This window comes from Delphinus delphis, chromosome 3, assembly GCF_949987515.2.
Source record: "Delphinus delphis chromosome 3, mDelDel1.2, whole genome shotgun sequence".
Taxonomy (NCBI): domain Eukaryota; kingdom Metazoa; phylum Chordata; class Mammalia; order Artiodactyla; family Delphinidae; genus Delphinus; species Delphinus delphis.
In genome coordinates, this window is record NC_082685.1 from 42,315,420 (window position 1) to 42,335,029 (window position 19,610).

The 19,610-nt window shown below is 37.6% G+C and overlaps 1 protein-coding gene across 1 annotated transcript in view; it reads right to left on the minus strand.

Annotated features, from left to right (window-relative positions):
- The window catches only part of SGCD (sarcoglycan delta), a 1,599,257-nt gene that overhangs the window by 1,183,234 nt on the left and 396,413 nt on the right, over window positions 1-19,610 (minus strand). The window contains exon 4 of the mRNA XM_060008456.1: window positions 15,954-16,054. The gene's annotated coding sequence lies outside the window, so the exon portion shown is untranslated. The remainder of the gene's footprint in view (window positions 1-15,953; window positions 16,055-19,610) is intronic.

A 19,610-nucleotide genomic window follows, 5' to 3' on the forward strand; every position in this document is an offset into this window, starting at 1 on the left:
CGTGGAAAGATCTAAAAGAGAATGCATTTGTCAAGGGCCACAGTAGATTCTCCTGACAGCTAGTCCTGCTACATTGTGACCATACTTCATTTGTCATCAGCATTCCACTTAATTTACCACAAGTGTCATCTCCCAGGGCTGTCAGCTTGGAAAGATGATGCCCTTGTTGTGTGGGCTTCACGGATACTGAGTGTTGAGGGGCTGGGGCTGTAGGGAGAGGGCCATCATTCATAATTTCCCACTCTACTTAGTTGAGGCAGGCAGATGCCTTGGAGGCTGAGGAAGAGAGGAACTTGAAGCTAAGCAGATGGGCAGGCAAATATCTCAGCAGCATTTGCTTCTGGCTGAGATGTTTCTAGCTACTTGTCTTTGAGGAAGAGCCTTCACGCTACTTACTGCTTAAGGTATAGATCTGTGATGTCCAATACTATAGCCACTAGCACATGTCACTACTGAGTACTTGAAATGTGGCTAGTCCAAATGAAATGTGTTGAGTGTATAAAGTACACACCAGATTTTGAACACTTAGAACCAAAAACAAAAAAAAGTAATTATTTTTATATTCCTTCTGTGTTGAAATGATCATGTATTGAATATATGGGGTTAAATGATCCACATAATCAAAGTTAATTTTACCTAGTAGATTTTTACTTTTTTAAATGTGGCTATCAGAAAATTTTAAATTATATATGTGGCTTGCATTATGTATATACTGCACCTTGCTGCTTTAGAGTCAAAGGATCATCAAACCCCATCTTTTCCTTCTACAGAGGGGAAAACCAAGAACCTGATGAGGCAAGCGGTTTGACTGTGGTTACATAGCTAGTGAGTGACAGAGCTGGGATGAGTCACCACATCTCTGATTTCCAGTCTTGACCCCTTTTATTATTCTATATCATCTCCTGAGGAGAAGCACCCAATTCTAAGAGTAAGGAGATATGTATGGATATCATTTTCTGTTCAATCTCTTACTCATGGGGGACAGTGTAAACTTTCTTTCTTTCTTTTTTTTTTTTTTTTTGCGGTACGCGGGCCTCTCACTGTTGTGGCCTCTCCCGTTGCGGAGCACAGGTTCGGGACGCGCAGGCTCAGTGGCCGTGGCTCACGGGCACAGCCGCTCCGTGGCATGTGGGATCTTCCCGGACCAGGGCACGAACCTGTGTCCCCTGCATCGGCAGGCGGACTCTCAACCACTGCGCCACCAGGGAAGCCCCAGTGTTAACTTTCTTATGTCTCAGTTTCCACTTTGCTGAAAAGTGCAAACACATCCCCCACGTTGATAGGGAAATCAAAGAGAAAAAAAGAGCTTTGGAAATCTTCAAGGACAACACAACACTAAGGCAGTTTCCTGCGTAGAGCTTAAGAGCACAAACGTTGGAGCAAGACCACCTATATGGGTTTCAGTTCTGATACTATCACCACCATTTTGGATTAGTTATTTAAATTCTCTGGGTCTTAGCCTTCCCATCTGTAATACAATATACCTTAGGGCTTTAGATTAGTTAATACATAGAATAGACTTAAAACAGTGCTAGGTCTTTGGCAAATACACAAGAAGTGTTAGCTCTTATTATTAGAGATACTACTCCACTTTCCATAAGGAATTTCACCCAAATTTCTATAATAAAACACAGAAAGACCTGTTCTTAAACGTAAGCTCATGAGTGATCACACATACTGTGTGATTTCAGGGTTTGGAGAATGACCCAATGCCCCTAAAAGAGAATCAGTTTCACTGTCTCTAAAAATAATAATACCATTTACCTTCCAGGGTTGTTGAGAAAATTAAGTGCCTGCTACCCTGCCTTAAAATAAATGTCAGTGTCCTACTTAAACAACAACAACCCTTTCTTATCCACTAGCAGATATCATAACACCATTAGATACGTATTTCTTCAATTTAAAGCGTTGGTTTTGTTTGATTCCACTACCTGTCTTTCTTCCTTCTCTCTCCAAACATGCACAGAATCCCATCAGTTCCACACAAATCTCTAGATTCCAGCATTCCTCTAACTTCAGTTCTCTTTCCTTCCAAACACTGCCCAACAGATACAATGAAACAGTCTATAGCTGTGGCCTCTTTTCTTTCTATGGATGGTTTTCTGAAGCCTCAAGCCTCTGAACTGAGTCTACGCCACATCTCTCTGAAGTGGGTTTTCAAAAGCACAAGATACAATATGGCACTACCTTTTCTCAGGCTTTTTTTTTTTTTTTAACCTTTCCTGCACATCCTCCTTTTAATTCTCTTTGTTCTCCTGCTACTTCACTGACCACTCATCTCTTCCTCCTCCTCTTGGTTCACTCTTTCCCTCCCTCACCTCCACCTTCCTTAAGGTCTAGCATTCTCCTCCTCACTCTGTCTACTCTATACTGCTGAATGAATTTTCCCCATGGCTTCAACCTCATTGCACATGCTACAGATCTCTCTCCCCCACCCCCATCTGTCTGTCTGCTGTCTCTCCTCCCCACATACACCTTGCCTTTCTTGCTCCCTCTTTCTCCCTGTTTTAATCGTGTCCAAGTAAGCGGCCCTTCTTCACATGAAACCCAAGACAAAATCCGTTCTTCCTCCCTCAAGATCCTCTCAAAAGCCTGGGCTTTATTTATTAGTGATCTTACTATATTCTCCAAGTTTTCAAACGTGGCATTTTCTTAGATTCCTCACACTGTATTATGACAAATCTAAGCTTGAATCCTCACTTCATTTCATACTAGCTCTGTTAGTCAGTGTTCTCCAGAGATATACACAGAGAGAGAGAGAGAGAAAGAGAGAAAGAGTATAGTTGATTTACAATGTTGTATTAGTTTCTAGTGTACAGCAGAGTGAATCAGTTATACATATACATATATCAACTCTTTTTTAGATTCTATTCACATATAGGTCATTACAGAGTACTGAGTAGAGTTTCCTGTGCTATAGAGGAAGTTCTTTTTTTAAATTTAATTATTTACTTAATTTTTATTGCAGCACAGTTGATTTACAATGTTGTGTTAGTTTCAGGTGTACAGCAAAGTGAATCAGTTATACATATACATATATCCACTCCTTTTTTAATATTCTTTTCCCATGTAGGCCATTACAGAGTATTGAGTAGAGTTCCATGTGCTATACAGTAGGGCCTTATTAGTTATCTATTTTATATATAGTAGTGCATATATGTCAATCCCAATTTCCCAATTTATCCCTCCCCCCTCTTTCCCCCTTGGTAACCATAAGTTTGTTTTCTACATCTGTGACTCTATTTCCATTTTGTAAATAAGTTCATTTATACCACTTTTTTAGATTCCACATACAAGCAATAGCATATGATATTTGTCTTTGTCTGACTTACTTCACTCAGTATGACAATCTCTAGGACCATCCATGTCACTTCAAATGGCATTATTTCATTCTTTTTATGGCTGAGTAATATTCTATTGTATATATGTACCACATCTTCTTTAACCATTTTCCCATCCATGGACATTTAGGTTACTTCCATGTCCTGGAATCAACCGTACTCCAATAAAAATTAATTTTGAAAAATAAAGGCTATGTCTACACTCACTTAAAAAAAAAAAAGAAAGAAAAAGAGAGAGAGAGATTTCTTGTGAGGAACTGGCTCATGCAATTATAAAGGATGAGAAGTCCCATGATCTATTCTCTGCAAGCTGGAAACCCAAGAACCCAATGGTGTAGAAGCTCAGGTTAAGTCCAAGGATCTGAGAACAAGGAAAGCTAATAACATAAGTCCCAGTCTGAGTCCAAAGGCTTGAGAGCCAAGAGAGCTGATGGTGTAATTCCCAGTCGCAGGACAAAAGAAGAACATTGCTCCAACTCATGTAGTCAGTCAGGCAGAGTTAGAGCAAATTCTCCCTTCCTCCAATTTTTTATGCTACTCAGGCCCTCAGCAAATTGGATGATGCCAACCCACATTGAGGAGAGCAATCTGTTTTATTCAGTTTACCAACTTAAATGCTAATCTCATCTAGAAACATCCTCACAGACATATCAAGAAATAATGTTTAATCAGATATCTTGGAACCTTCTGACTCAGTCAAATTGACACATAAAATTAAGCATCACACTAACTATGTAGCTTTGACAAGCTGCTCAACCAGTCTGAGTCCCAGTTTTCTCATCTGTAAAATCTGGGGATTAAATGAGGTAATACTTTCATGACACTTAGCATATCATTTTATCAACTTGAATATCCACCTCCAACTAAATTCCTATCTGACTTCCAGCCCATTCATCAAGATGTATTTTCCACGGTGTTTCTCTTTCCCCTCAGAAATAAAAAATACTCACTCAATGTCAAGCATTATTTTTATTATTATAACTCCATATTTAACTTTTAGAACCAACCTCTAGATTCTGTGACACATGCAGTAACTCATCATGACTTATAGGTCCTTCCTGCAATTTGTTTCTTGTGTCTCTTTGTACTTTTCCACTTTCCATACTTATCATTTCCACCAGGCTTTTAACATTTCATATCAAACCTGCATCCATTTGCCAACAAAGCCTTCTTCTTCTTTTTTCTTTTTAACAACTTTATTGGAGTATAATTGCTTTACAATGGTGTGTTAATTTCTGCTGTATAACTAAGTGAATCAGCTATACGTATACATATATCCCCACATCCCCTCACTCTTGCACCTCCCACCCACCCTCCCTATTCCACCCTCTAGGTGGTCACAAAGCACCGAGCTGATCTCCCTGTGCTATGCCGCTGCTTCCCATTAGCCATTTATTTTATATTTGGTAGTGTACATATGTCCATGCCACTCTCTCACTTCATCCCAGCTTACCCTTCCCCCTCCCCATGTCCTCCATTCTCTACATCTGCGTCTTTATTACTGTCCTGCCCCTAGGTTCTTCAGAACCTTTCTGACTTCTATATGACAGTCTCTAACTCCATCCACCTGACTACAAATAACTCAATTTCGTTTCTTTTTATGGCTGAGTAATATTCCATTGTATATATGTGCCACATCTTCTTTATCCATTCATCTGTCGATGGACACTTAGGTCGCTTCCATGTCCTGGCTACTGTAAATAGTGCTGCAATGAACATTGTGGTACATGTCTCTTTTTGAATTATGGTTTTCTCAGGGTATATGCCCAGTAGTGGGATTGCTGGGTCACATGGTAGTTCTATTTTTAGTTTTTTGAGGAATGCCCATACTATTCTCTATAGTGGCTGTATCACTTTGCATTCCCACCAACAGTGCAAGAGGGTTCCCTTTTCTCCACACCCACTTCAGCATTTATTGTTTTCAGATTTTTTAATGATGGCCATTCTGAATGGTCTGATGTGATGCCTCATTGCAGTTTTGATTTCCATTTCTCTAATGATTAGTGATGTTGAGCATCCTTTCATGTGTTTGTTGGCAATCTGTATATCTTCTTTGGAGAAATGTCTATTTAGGTGTTCTGCCCATTTTTGGATTGGGTTGTTTGTTTTTTTGATATTGAGCTGCAAGAGCTGCTTATAAATTTTGGAGATTAATCCTTTATCAATTGCTTCATTTGCAAATATTTTCTCTCATTCTGAGGGTTCTCTTTTCAACTTGTTTATGGTCTCCCTTGTTGTGCAAAAGCTTTTAAGTTTCATTACACCCCATTTATTTATTTTGTTTTTATTTACATTTCTCTAGGAGATGGGTCAAAAAGGATCTTCCTGGGATTTATGTCATAGAGTGTTCGGTCTATGTTTTCCTCTAAGACTTTCATACTGTCTGACCTTACATTTAGGTCTTTAATCCACTTTGAGTTTATTTTTGTGTATGGTGTCAGGGAATGTCTTAATTTTCATTCTTTTACATGTAGCTGTCCAGTTATCCCAGCACCACTTATTGAAGAGGCTGTCTTTTCCCCATTGTACAGCCTTGCCTCCTTTATCAAAGATAAGGTGACCATATGTGTGTGGGTTTTTCTCTGGGCTTTCTATCCTGTTCCATTGATCTGTATTTCTGTTTTTGTGCCAGTACCATACCGTCTTGATGAGTGCAGCTTTGTAGAACAGTCTGAAGTCAGTGAACCAGATTCCTCCAGGTCTGTTTTTCTTTCTCAAGATTGTTTGGGCTATTTGGGATCTTTTGTGTTTCCACACAAATTGTGAAATTTTTTGTTCTAGTTCTGTGAAAAATGCCATTGGTAGTTTGATAGGGATTGCATTGTATCTGTAGATTGCATTGGGTAGTATAGTCATTTTCACAATGGTGATTCTTCCAATCCAAGAACATGGTATATCTCTCCATTTGTTTGTATCATCCTTAATTTCTTTCATCAGTGTCTTAGAGTTTTCTGCATACAGGTCTTTGTCTCCCTAGGTAGGTTTATTCCTAGGTATATTATTCTTTTTGTTGCCATGGTAAATGGGAGTGTGTCCTTAATTTCTCTTTCAGATTTTTCATCATTAGCGTATAGGAATGCAAGAGATTTCTGTGCATTAATTTTGTATCCTGCTACTTTACCAAATTCATTGATTAGTTCTAGTAGTTTTCTGGTAGCATCTTTAGATTTCTCCATGTATAGTATAGTGTCATCTGCAAACAGTGACAGTTTTACTTCTTATTTTCCAATTTGGATTCTTTTTATTTCTTTTTCATCTCTGATGGCTGTGGCAAAAACTTCAAAAACTATGTTGAATAATAGTGGTGAGAGTGGGCAACCTTGTCTTGTTCCTGTTCTTCATGGAAACGGTTTCAGTTTTTCACCATTTAGAAGTCTCATAGCATTGTGGTCAGAAAAGATACTTGATACAATTTCAATTTTCTTAAATTTACCAGGGTTTGATTTGTGACCCAAGATATGATCTATCCTGGAGAATGTTCCATGAGCACTTGAGAAAAATGTGTATTCTGTTGTTTTTGGATGGAAGGTCCTATAAATATCAATTAAGTCCATCTTGTGTAATGTATCATTTAAAGCTTGTGTTTCCTTATTTATTTTCATTTTGGATGATCTGTCCATTGGTGAAAGTGGGGTGTTAAAGTCCCCTACTATGATTGTGTTACTGTGATTTCCCCTTTTATGGCTGTTAGCAATTGCCTTATGTATTGAGGTGCTCCTATGTTGAGTGCATAAATATTTACAATTGTTATATCTTCTTCTTGGATTGATCCCTTGATCATTATGTAGTGTCCTTCTTTGTCTCTTCTAATAGTCTTTATTTTAAAGTCACTTTGTCTGATATGAGAATTACTACTCCAGCGTTCATTTGATTTCCATTGCACGGAATATCTTTTTCCATCCCCTCACTTTCAGTCTGTATGTGTCCCTATGCCTGAAGTGGGTCTCTTGTAGACAGCATATGTAGTGGTCTTGTTTTTGCATCCATTTAGCCAGTCTATATCTTTTGGTTGGAGCATTTAATCCATTTACATTTAAGGTAATTATCAATATGTATGTTCCTATTACCATTTTATTAATTGTTTGGGGTTTGTTATTGTAGGTCTTATCCTTCTCTGGTGTTTCCTACCTAGAGAAGTTCCTTTAGTAGTTGCTGTAAAGCTGGATTGGTGGTGCTGAATTCTCTTAGCTTTTGCTTGTCTCTAAAGGTTTTAATTTCTCTGTCGAATCTGAATGAGATCCTTGCTGGGTAGAGTAATCTTGGTTGTAGGTTTGTCCCTTTCATGACTTTAAATATGTCCTGCCACCCACTTCCAGCTTGCAGAGTTTCTGCTGAAAGATCAGCTGTTAACCTTATGGGGATTCCCTTGTATGTTATTTGTTGCCTTTCCCTTGCTGCTTTTCATATTTTTATTTGTATTTAATTTTTGATAGTTTAATATGTGTCTTGGAATATTTCTCCTTGGATTTATACTATATGGGACTCTCTGTCCTTCCTAGACTTGATTGCCTATTTCCTTTCCCATATTAAGGAAGTTTTCAACTATAACATCTTCAAATATTTTCTCAGTCCTTTTTTTTTCCCTCTTCTTCTTCTGAGACCCCTTTAATTCAAATATTGGTGTGTTTAATGTTGTCCCAGAGGTCTCTGAGACTGTCCTCAATTCTTTTCATTCTTTTTCTTTATTCTGCTCTGCAGTAGTTATTTCCACTATCTTATCTTCCTGGTTACTTATCCATTCTTCTGCCTCAGTTATCCTGCTACTGATTCCTTCTAGAGAATTTTTAATTTCATTTACTGTGTTGTTCATCATTGTTTATTTGCTCTTTAGTTTTTCTAGGTCCTTGTTAATTGTTTCTTGTATTTTCTCCATTTTATTTGCAAGATTTTGGATCATCCTTACTATCATTACTCTGAATTCTTTTTCAGGTAGACTTTCTATTTCCTCTTCATTTGTTTGGTCTGGTGGGTTTTTACCTTGCTCCTTCATCTGCTGTGTACTTATCTGTTTGCTTAACTTACTGTGTTTGGGGTCTCCTGTTTGCAGGCTGCTGGTTCCTAGTTCCCGTTTTTTTGGTGTCTTTCCCCAGTGGCTAAGGTTTGTTCAGTGGGTTGTGTAGGATTCCTGGTGGAGGAGACTGGTGCCTGTGTTCTGGTGGATGAGGCTGGAGTTTGTCTTTCTGGTGGGGAGGACCATGTCTTGTGGTTTGTTTTGGGGTGTCTGTGAACTTATAATGATTTGGGGCAGCCTCTCTGCTAATGGGTGGGGTTGTGTTCCTGTCTTGCTAGTTGTTTGGCATAGGGTGTCCAGCACTGTAGCTTGCTGGTTGTTGAGTGGAGCTGGATCCTAGCATTGAGATGGAGGTCTCTGGGAGAAGTTTTGCCATTTGATGTTACATGGATCCAGGAGGTCTCTGGTGGACCAATGCCCTGAACTTGGCCTCCCACCTCAGAGGCTTAGGCCTGACACCCGGCGGGAGCACCAAGACCCTCTCAGCCACACAGCTCAGAAGCAAAGGGAGAAAAAAAAAAGAAAGAAAGGAAGGAAGAAAGAAATATAAAATAATTAAAATAAAAAATATTATTAAAAATAAAAAAGTAATAAAATAAAAGAGAGCAACCAAACCAAAAAACAAATCCACCAATGATAACAAGTGCTAAAAACCATACTAAAAAAAACAAAAACAAACAAACAAACAGACAGAACACTAGGACAAATGGTAAAATCAAATCTATACAGACCAAATCACATAAAGAAGCATACACATACACACTCACAAAAAGAGAAAAAGCAAAAAAAATTTTATATATATATATATATATATATATATATATAAAAGGAAGAGAGCAACCAAGTCAATAAACAAATCTACCAATGATAATAAGCTCTAAATAGTAAACTAAGATAAACATAAAACCAGAAACATATTAGATGCAGAAAGCAAACCCCAAGTCAACAGTTGCTCCCAAAGTCCACCGCCTCAACTGTGGGATGACTCACTGTCTATTCAGGTATTCCACAGACGCAGGGTTCATCAAGTTGATTGTGGAGATTTAATCCACTGCTCCTGAGGCTGCATGGAGATACTTCCCTTTCTCTTCCTTGTTCCCACAGCTCCTGGGGTTCAGCTTTGGATTTGGCCCACCTCTGCGTGTCGGTCACCTGAGGGCATCTGTTGCCCTCCCAGACAGGATGGGGTTAAAGGAGCAGCTGATTTTGGGGCTCTGACTCACTCAGGCCAGAGGGAGGGAGGGGTATGTAATGCGGGGCGAGCCTGTGGAGGCAGAGGCCAGTATGATGTTACAACAGCCTGAGGCACGCCATGTGTTCTCCTGGGGAAATTGTCCCTGGACCATTGGACCCTGGCAGTGGCGGGCTGCACAGGATCCCGGGAGGGGAGGTGTGGATAATAACCTGTGCTTGCACACAGGCTTCTTGGTGGCTGTAGCAGCAGCCTTAGCGTCTCATGCCCGTTTCTGGTGCCCGCACTGATAGGCATGGCTCGCACCTGTCTCTGGAGCTCGTTTATGTGGTTCTCTGAATCCCCTCTCCTCGCGCACCCCGAAACAATGGTCTCTTGCCTCTTCGGCAGCTCCAGACTTTTTCCCGGACTCCCTCCCAGCTACCTGTGGCGCACTAGCCCCCTTCAGGCTGTGTTCACACCGCCAACCCCAGTCCTCTCCCTGGGATCCGATGGGAGCCCGAGCCTCAGATCCCAGTCCCACCCGTCCTGGCGGGTGAGCAGACAAGCCTCTCAGGCTGGTGAGTGCTGGTCAGCACTGATCCTCTGTGCGGGAATCTCTCCACTTTGCCTTCTGAACCCCTGTTGGTGTGCTCTCCTCTGTGGCTCCGAAGCTTTCCCCCTCCGCCACCCCCCGTCTCCGCTCATGAAGGGGCTTCCTAGTGTGTGGAAACCTTTCCTCCTTCACAGCTCCCTCCCACTGGTGCAGGTCCCATCCCTATCCTTTTGTCTCTGTTTTTTCTTTTTCCTTTTGCCCTACCCAGGTACGTGGGGGGTTTCTTGCCTTTTGGGAGGTCTGAGGTCTTCTGCCAGCGTTCAGTAGGTGTTCTGCAGGAGTTGTTCCACGTGTAGAGGTATTTGTGATGTATTTATGGGGAGGAAGGTGATCTCCACGTCTTACTCCTCCGCCATCTTGAAGTTCCCCTGCTGTCTTCTTCTTTTAGTCCTTCTCTCCAATTATCAACTTTGCCAGACGAATTTCCCTAAAACTCTACTATGATCCCATTACTTTCCTATTTGAACACCTCCCATGGTGCCCCATTGCCTGTCTACAGCAAAAAATTAGTAACACCTAGGCCCTCCAACATCTAAAATTAATTTTCTAGCCTCATTTCCCACAGTTGCCTATAATATCCTCTATTCCAGTCCCAATGATTTATTTTTCCATTTTTTTTAAATCAATTTTCTGTTCCCACATCAAGGCCCTTGTTAACTGCCTTGAGAATGTTCCATCCTCCTCTCCATGTATCCTTTTGAAATTCTGATTCCTTGAATCTTCCCCAGATCACTTTTGACTCATACCAGTTTCTGCTTCCTCTGAATCTATACCTCTTTTTTGGTCATGAATCACGTGTTGCTTTGGATTATGTCTTGCATTGCTACCTTATAAGGAGGCAGTAGATCTGGTCAGGAAGTTCTTGGGCTTTGAACCAGAGATTAGGTTTGAATTTGGCTCTTGCCGCCTACCAGCTGTGTGAACTTGAGCAAAGCCATATAACCTCTCTGACTCTGTTTCCTCTGCTATAAAATGGATATAATATTGCCTCCTTCACAAGGATTATAAATTATTATATCTAACATGTATCAGCTATCAAGAAAGTAAAACGCAATCCAGAGATGGGAAAAATATTTGCAAGTCATATATTTAATAAGGGTCTAGAATACAGAATACAAAATAACTTTTATAACAACAATAAAAAGACAAATAGCCCAGTTAAAAATGGGCAAAGGATTTGAATAGAAATTTCTCCAAAGAGGATACACAAATAGTCAATAGGCACATGCAAAGATGCTCAACATTATTAGTAATTAGGGAAATACAAATAAAAACCACCTCTTTAAACCCACTAGGATGAGTATATACAATTAAAACAAAAAAGGTAATAACAAATGTTGGCAAGGATGTGGAGAAACTGGAACCTTCATTCATTGCTGGTGGGAATCTAAAATGATGTGGCTACTGTGGAAAACGGTCTGTCCCTTCCTCACAAATTTAACATAGGATTATGTATGACTCAGCAATTCTACTCCTGGGTATATGCTCAAGAGAAATGAAAACATATTCACACAAAAACTTATACATAAATGTTTACAGCAGCATTATTCATGATAGCCAAAAAGTGGAAACAACACAAGTGTCTACCAACTGATTAGTGGATAACCAAATGTGGTATTTTGTATATACCACATTTTGAATATTATTTAGCCATGAAAAGGAGTGAAGTACTGACATATGCTACAGCATGGATGAACCTTGAAAACACTGTGCTAAGTGAAAGAAGACACAAAAGACCATATATTATATAATTCCAGTTATATGAACTATCTAAAACAGACATAAAGTAAAATAGACATAGAAAGCCAATTAGTGATTCCAGGAGCTGGGGGGAGGGGAAATGGAGAGCAACTATAATAGGTACAAACTTTCTCTTTGGAGTGATGAAAATTGATACTGGAATTCTAATTTGGATGTTCTGGATTAGATAGTGGTGATAGTTGCACAGCCCTGTAAATGTACTAAAATCATTAAATCGCATACTTTTAAATGGTGAACCTTATGCTGTGAATTGTATCTCAAAAAATAAAAATAAAGGAGGGAAGAAAATTATGTCAGAGAGTGCCTAGCTTATAGACATTAAGTAATTTGCTAAGCTTCCCTTTGCCCCCTTTAGAAATGGCAAAGCTAGGAACAAAATCAAGTCATTCTGATACAAAGACTGTATTTTTCACCACCCCACCAAAATTGCCTCTCCCATATGCTTAAGCAGAGGTCTACCGGAAAACAGAAACAGTGAAACAAGCCCTTCAGATGGTACTGCCATTTTGACTAAAATGTTCCTTGCTCAATCATATGACCAGCTGATGGTGACTACAGAAAAAGGTTATTCATAGCTTTTCCTCCACTTAATAAATCTGTTGAGACTGTATTAATAAATCAAGCCAAAGATACAAAAGATTATATACAGACATCTTAGAGGAGGGAGTAAAAGAATCAGAAAAGGCGTGGGGAATACTGACACTGCTTTTCCCTAAACAAAACATGATAAACATTGACAAAGAGATTATGCAAGGAGTTACTAAAATCAAATGAAACTTGAGGGAAAATTGATTTGACAATTCTTTGGCTGGAGACTGTGTATTAAAGGATTAAAGAGAAATAGCAAATATTTCTGGAGGGCCAACTATGATGTAATGAATCAGATACACATGGCTTCACAACCCTCCTCTGAAGCTTTCTCAGCCAAGTAACTTTGGCCGAGTTACTTAATTTCTCCTATCATCTATTTCCTCTTGTGTAAAATACAGATAACAGAAAAATTCATCATAAGGTTATTATTGTTATATAAAGGGCAGAAAATAGGTACGCTAAATAGATACACTCTGACTATTTATTATTCACAGGCCAGAACGGTCCTCAACATCATGGTGGGGGTCAAATGACAGTACCCACTTCTGGAGGGACAGCACAGTTTCCCTATGTCAAACTCAAGTCCCTGAATATAGGCAGATCACCCCCTAAATCCTCTATCCATCAGGAAATTTTAATTTATAATTCTAAAGGTTTACAAAGAAGTGTCTTCATTTTCTCTTGGTGGGAAAAAAAACATAATAATATAGAGAAAGATGGGATTTCCTTTCAAAATGGCAGACTAAGCTGACATAGCAAATCCCCTCTTCCCACCTCACATGGTTAGAATACTTTCCAAAAATTTCTCTTTCATGAAGATTCCCACCACAGACAGTACTAGAAAGGGATTTAACAAATGTTCAAAGAACATTTAAACTATAATTTATGTAATGTTTCAAAAATTGGAAAAAGAAGACAACTACCCAACTGCCTTTATGAGCTTGAGACATTTTTTTACTAAAATAAGAAAAGGGTAGTATTAGAAAAGGGAATTGTTGACCAACCTAATTTATATACATGGATATAAATAAAATACTCATTAGTTGAATCCAGCAGTATTTTAAATGTAATAAATCATGTCCAGGTATGCTTTATTCCAGGAATGTAAGATTATTTCAATATCAGAATATCTTAAAAAAAAAAAAAAATCACCACACTAACGACTAATGGGGGGAAACATACAATCACCTCAATGCATTCAGAAAAAGCAGTAGATAAAATTTCACACATTCTCCTAATAAGAGTTTTTACCGAAGAATAACAAAAAAACCCCAGTTCTTATTTTAATAAAAGGTACAAAAACCTTTCAAAAACTTACAGCAAATATAATAATGATGAAACTTTAGAAGCATTCCCATTAAACTCAGGAACAAGACAAAGATTCTCATTATAATGCCTATGATTATTTTACTGAAGGTCTTAGCCAATGGAATAAGATGGGAAAAGAACTGGTATAAGGATTAGAAATTTTTGTTACTTGCTAGTGATTTTTCTACACAGAAAATTAAATTAAAAGAAAAAATTCAAACTGCCAGAACTTATAATGTAATTCAGCAGGGTTACTGGATATAAAAATTAACTATAAAAATCAATAACTACTTCTGCATTATCAATAGTCAATTATTTAATATAAGAGAAAAACTATCACCATTCACAATAGTGATAAAAATTAAGAACTAGCTCTAATAAAAGAAGTTTAGTACCTTATGGAGAAAATATTTATGTTATTGAAGTTCACAAAAAATATCTAAATAAATGGAGAAATAATCAGGTTTGTGCATGAAAAGATTAAATACCCTAGATATAAATATATTCTCTGAATTTATCTATAAAATTAAAGACCATTATAATTAAAACCAAACAGAATTCTTATAAAAAATAAAAAGGAGGAGTATGGAATTAGTGTATGGATAGACAAATAGATCAGTAAACAGCATAGAAAACCTAGAAACAGACTAAAGCATGGGCAAGTTAGAATTTAAGAAACATAGCATCACAAATATGAAGGAAAAGCAAGATTATTTAAGGAATGGTATTTCCATTTGGAAAGAAATTAAATTAAACCTTTATTTCATGCTATACACAAAGATTCCTGATGAATTTGAGACCTAAATGTTAAGAACAAATTTTGACACTAGAATTTAAAAGGATTTGTTTAAACAAGATCAAAAAAGCACAGTTAATAAAGAAATCAATTGTTAAATTTGACCATGTTTAAATTTAAATATCATGGGCAGTAAAAGTACCACAAACTAATTTAAAAGATAAGTAACTGACTAGGAGGAGTTACAACACAGAATAAGGATTAGTGAGAAGAATGTATATGGGTGACTACAAATGATTAAGGAAAAGAAAAGAAAATAGAAAAAGTAGCAAAGGATATAAAGAGGAAATCAAGACAACAAATAACCATAAGAAAAATGTTCAACCTCACTCACATCAAGGAAATTAAGGTTATATGGCACCTTTCCACACACATCACATTAATAAAAGTAAAAAAGTATAATAATACCAAATGTTGGTAAGAATATGGGAAAACAAACAGGATGATACATTATTATAATTACTTCAGAAACCAACTTGGCGATAACCAGTGAAGTTTAAAATGGATATAATCTATACCAAATGCAATTAAGCGAGAAGCAAAAGTAACTAGAAAACTTCATGCTTGTAAAATATACTCAGCCATTGTGTCTCTAGGTGTGTAACACAGAGAAACTTTTGCCCGTGTGTACCATATATTGCATGCAAGGTCATACGTTGAAGCAAAATTTGTAATGGGGGGAAAAGACTTTTAAAACTTAAATGTTCACTAATAGAAAAATTGATAAATTGGCTAATAAATTATCGTATCTTCATTGACGGAATACCATACAGAGATTTCACAAATTCCTAATCTAAATAAAGTAACCAGATCTATGCAGATGAATAGATTCCAAAACCTTAATGTTAAATGAAAAGAACAAGCGGCAGAATGATATAAACAGTAAGTTAGAGATTGTATAAATTAAAACACACAGTAAATACTACATAACATTTATTGGCAATATAAATGTATGTAGCCAAAAGAAAAAAAAAATGGATAGGGAGGCATTCCAAGTAGTACTGCCTCTGGGGATAAAAGAAGAAATACAGTGAGAATATAACTGGAGACCCAGAAGAAGAAGAGAGAGACAATGAAACAGAAGAAATATTTGGACAGACGATGGCTGAGGATTTTCCAAAAATGAAGAAAGACATCCATGTACAGATTTAAGAAACCCAATGAATTTCTGCTTAAGATATAGAGAGCTGCAAAAAGCATTTCTTCCTTAAAATAACAACACAAAAACCAGAAAAACCACAAGTTCATGATTTTTCTTGAACCCATCAGAAAGCTGGAGACACAAGGCAACAACAAGTCTGAAAACTAAGGAGAGACAGGCACTTGCAGGAGAGGACAGGATGAGAGTACTTGCTTACCTGGAAGAGACAAAGCCTGACACTGGTAAGAGGAATTCAGCTGGAACTGTTCATGCATTGGTAAGGCGAAGTGCTGGCAAGAATATGTAGAGTCCTTGGAGCTGCAAATACAGGAAGAGTTTATATGACCTGGTTGTAGTTTCTTCTCCACAGACCTCACTAGGCACATGCAAAAAAGACTCGTGAGAATCCTGAGAGGGTGCTCATCCTGGTACAGATGTGAGGACGGGGAAAAGCAGCCAAAGCTGGAGGGCACAAAGCCTACCCAAATCCTTCTTCCTTTCTCCCCTACAAAACTGGGATGGGGGTGACAAACAATGCTGTCCGCTCAGTACTCAAGTGAAACTCCAATGAAACTGAGGGAAAGGAACAGAAAACATTTCTCTACATCTGGGGAGAGGCAGGAATACTGATGAGCCCAGAACTACAGCTGCGGAAGGGGCAGGCGCTCTCAGAAGGCCACAGCCGTGAGACCCACAGACACAATACACCTGTGAAAGACTGAGGTTTATTCAGAACATAGGATGCCCCTCACCCAACCTTTACCAACAAGTATCCAGTCATCAGCAGTAGTAGAAAATTCTGGGAAAGGGAAGTAGAGGATCAAAAGGGGTAAAAGAGTAGAGAGACACCTACCCTAAGGTAAAGTACAAAAGAAGACCTAAAGTTGATGGTGGAGCCCACCTGGAGGAAAACTATCTAGCAAACTATCCCCCATCCTAAACACAAGGTACAGCTACAAGTGTAAAACTTGGTACAGAGAGAGCAACTACAGCAACTACAAGCCCCAAACCCAGCAACTACAATCTAGCCCTGACTGGATTGGCTCAAAGTCCTACAGTAAAGATTTAATTCATAAGGAAGATGTGTCTAACAATACGGCCCCCAAATACACCAGGCAAAAATCACTATCATTACAAGGAGAAATATACCAGTTGACAATGAGAGTAGATTTAAATATACCTCTCTCAGTAACTGACAGAACAAATAGACAAAACATCAGTGAAGATATAGAAAATGTGAACAACACAAGTAGTGATCATGGTCTAAAGAATATATGTAGAATACCGTGCTCAATGACCACAAGACACACAATCTTTGCAAGTACGTAGAACATTTATGATCATGTCCTGGCCCTGAAGGTGGTACAAATATCAATGGATGAAAAACACAAAGTTTCTGACTTCAGTGCAATTAAGCAAAAAAATGAATGTAACTAGACAACTTCATTCTTGTACATTAAGAAATACACTTTAAAGACACTGAAAATTAGACACTGAAAAAGAAATTAGAAACTATCTTAATGAAATACTAATTAAAATGCTATTTACCAAAATGTGAGATTCAGCCAAAGCTGTATTTAGAGAGAAAATTATAGCTTACATATATATATTACAAAAAGGAGACTACAAATTATGAGTTTAGCATCCATTTTAAGAGGCTACATCCAGAAAAGAAAAAAATAAACCCAAAGGAAATGGAAAAAATTCAGTAAAGTGGATTAACAAAGCCAATACTATTCTTCTGAAAAGAGTAATAAAATTGATAAGGCTGTAGTGAGGTGATTAAGGCAAAAAAGGAGAAAGAACAAATGAATAATACTAGGAATAGCACTATGGATCTGACAGCAGTTTTAAAAAAGAGGATATTAAGAACAACTTTAAGACAATGAATTTGAAAATTGTGGTGCAATGGATAAATTCCTAGAAAAATATAAGATAAGAATACTGAATCTAAAAGAAATAGGAAACATGAATCATTCTATAACTGTCAAACAAATTGAATTCATAATTTAAAAACCTACCCACAACAACTTCTACCAAACATTTAAGTGAATATAAGACTAATCTTTCACTAACTCCTCCAAAGAACAGAAAAAGAAGGAAAATTTCCAAATTCATTTGACTGTATCTTGATACAAAAACCCTGTCTATGACAATACAAGAAAGAAAATTTAAGCAAATTTTACTCAGAAATACAAAAACATTTTTAAAAAATTGGCACATTTAACAATTTATAAAAAGGGTTAAGAATTATAACCAATTTGAGTAACACAAATTTGGTTTAATTTTTATTACTCGATTTTAATTTTGATAAATACACCATAGTTTTGTACAATGTAAACATTACAAGAATCTGGTGAAGGTATATGGAAACACTCTGTGCCATCTTTACAACTTTTCTGTAAGTCTAAATTATTCTAAAACACAAAGTAAAAAAATCAGTATAATTTACCACACTTACATGATGGAGAAAAATATGTGAGTATTTTAACAGCTGAGGAAAAGCTATTCAGTGAAATCCAAAACCCATTTGTGATATAAAAAAAAACTTAACAATCTAAGAATTGAAATGTAACTTCCTTTATCTAATAAAGACTGTCTTTATTAAGTCTAATAGCAACTGAAAAATAAAATACTGGGATTCTCCCTTTGAGACTGGAAGAAAGGCAAGGGTGCCCAATGTCACCCTTCTATTCCATATTATACAGGTTGTCCTAGCTAATACAGTTAGGCAAGAAAAGGATATTAATCATGCAGAGATTGAAAAGGAGGAAACAGGAGTGTCATTATTCATAAGTGCTAGGATTTCATATGTAAAAAAATCTAAATTAGCCACGATAAATTAATACAACATACCAGTGGGTTTTGCAATATTACTGAGCATTAAAAATCCATTTCTTTTCTATATATTAGGAACAAAGTTGGAAAATGAAAAAGTAAATACCAAGAAATACATCTAACAAAAGATGTATATGATTTCTCTGCAGAGAAGTTAAAGAACATTTAGAGCAATAACAGAAGGATAAACTACGTTCATGGAAGTCTCAATGCTGTAACAATGGCACTTCTGCTAAACTGATCTATAGATTCAAAGTAATTTCAATCAAAATCCCAAAAGGTTTGTTGGTGGGATTTGAAAAGCTGATTTTAAAATGTATATAGAAATGCAAAGAACTGATATCAGCCAAAACATTCTTGAAATACTTGCTCCACTGAGTATAAAGATTTAGTATAAAGCTACAACTTTCAAAAAAGTGTGGTATTGGTTCAAACATAGATAGATAGGCCAATGGATTAGAATAAAAAGCCTACTGTGAACCACATCAAGATCCTTTCAGTGCCACTTTTAACTCCAGTCTGCTATTGCAATAGCACATCGGCCTTAACCAACATCTCCCACGTGCAACCACACTGCACCTTGCTTTTGACCCACATTGCATACTTCTTTCTTCCTGCCCTAGGACTTCTATAATGCCAAGGCACACAGCACTCACACAGATAAAATCTGGAGGTACAGGGGAAAGAACACCCATGAAGTCAGCCTTGGTCAATGGAGAACCCAATGGAGAAAACTTTCTTCCTTTTGTTCCCAGGCAGGTGAGTTTCATTTTGTAAGGCTTCTTAAAAGGATTGAGCACCAATTACCTATAGCAGTGGCCAGTTTGATTACATGTCCTTGTATTGGCTTGCTTTGTTTTTTTGTTTCACTTCCCATGTCTTGTACTTCTGCTACCTGGGGTTTCCAAATAAACTACCTTGATGCAAACTCTGCCTCAGGGCTCTGCTTTCGGGAAAACCCAGATGAAGACAGTTGCACTGCTGAATAACACGGTAAGGTTGGCTTTTGCCATATATGGTGCTGGCAAAATCGGAT